The sequence below is a fragment of the Belonocnema kinseyi genome, chromosome 5 (assembly GCF_010883055.1).
Source record: "Belonocnema kinseyi isolate 2016_QV_RU_SX_M_011 chromosome 5, B_treatae_v1, whole genome shotgun sequence".
NCBI lineage: Eukaryota > Metazoa > Arthropoda > Insecta > Hymenoptera > Cynipidae > Belonocnema > Belonocnema kinseyi.
This window is the reverse complement of record NC_046661.1, coordinates 16,019,417-16,020,797: the sequence shown is the minus strand read 5'-3', so window position 1 is coordinate 16,020,797 and position 1,381 is coordinate 16,019,417.

Sequence of the window (1,381 nt, the reverse complement as noted above, 5' to 3'; positions counted from 1 at the left end):
CAGTGACACAGACTTTCTCAATTGAGTTTTCCATCGCATCGTGTTCAACATCGCATTTGAGGTGTCCTATAGCTTCATCTCCGAATTGTGTTCTGAAATAGTGTCTGAAAGCCTCTAGTATTCCGTCTGCATTATATACCATTTCCCCCCTACTATTTCTCATGTTTACAATTTCTGTACTTTTGTTTCCTTTCATTTTTTTATAAAGTAGTTTCCTGGTTCCTTCAAAGTCGTTTTGTATTTTTATCTCTTCTTCTGCTCTAATTGAATCTTTACTTTCTTTAACTAATCGTTTAAGTATCCTGTTTTCGCGTCTATAATCATTTCTACGTCTACTTCTTTCTTCATTGCAAAGACCTGCAATGTTCAAAGTTCTCTGGTACGCTTCTCTTTTTGCTTTTTGGGCAGCCTGAATTTAATCATTCCACCACGCATCACCAGACATTCTTCCTACAACTGCGGTACCACACACTTCGATCGTACATCTAACAAGGGTATCCCGTAACATTGTCCAGGCGCCCTCTATATCTTTGTTTTTTATACGGTCCTCCCATGTTGCCCTATCTATGCTTTCAATTATCTTATTTTGGAAATCTATTCGCACATCCGGTTTCTGTAGGTTCTCAATTTTGAATTGCATTTGTTTTGCTTTCTTGGTTCTCTTTTTTCTCCATCCCCGACCTAAGTTAATTTTTGAGATCACAAGGTAATGATCAGTATTGCATTCAGGACCCCTCATGACTCTTGTATCTTTGACTAACTCTCGTAGTCTTTCATCCGCAACAACAAAGTCAATTATACTGCGGCTATTTCCTTTAGACCAGGTGTACATGTGGATCATTTTATGCCTAAACCAAGTTTTTGTAATAAACAGACTCCTTTCTAAGCTTTCTAAGTTTGTTCTTGGATCCCCAAAATTACCTAATACTCTTTCAGTATCATGATTGTGGATGCCCACCCAACCGTTCATGTCTCCTAGTAGAATTACTCTTTCCCGATATTCGCAAATGTTTATTGTGTCATTTAAAGTGTCCCAGAAGGCGTCTTTTACTTCTCTAAGATCACTATCAACCGGTGCGTAGCATGCTATGATAAATAGTCTTCTAATTCCTACTTTCATTCTAGCTCACAGCAGTCTGGGAGACACGAAACCATGGTCTCCGAGATGCTGCTTTGCTCTTTCATTCAAAATCAGACCTACTCCTTGTTTACCAAGTGATTCAGAGTCTACTCCTAACCATATTTCAAATCCGCCTTTTAACACGCCGTTTTTTATGTCTTTGGTTTCGCATCCCTTTTTCTTTGTTTCAGACACACATAAAATGTATAGTTTCTTCACGTCCATAGTTTCACGCAATTCTTTTACCTTTAGATCATTTAC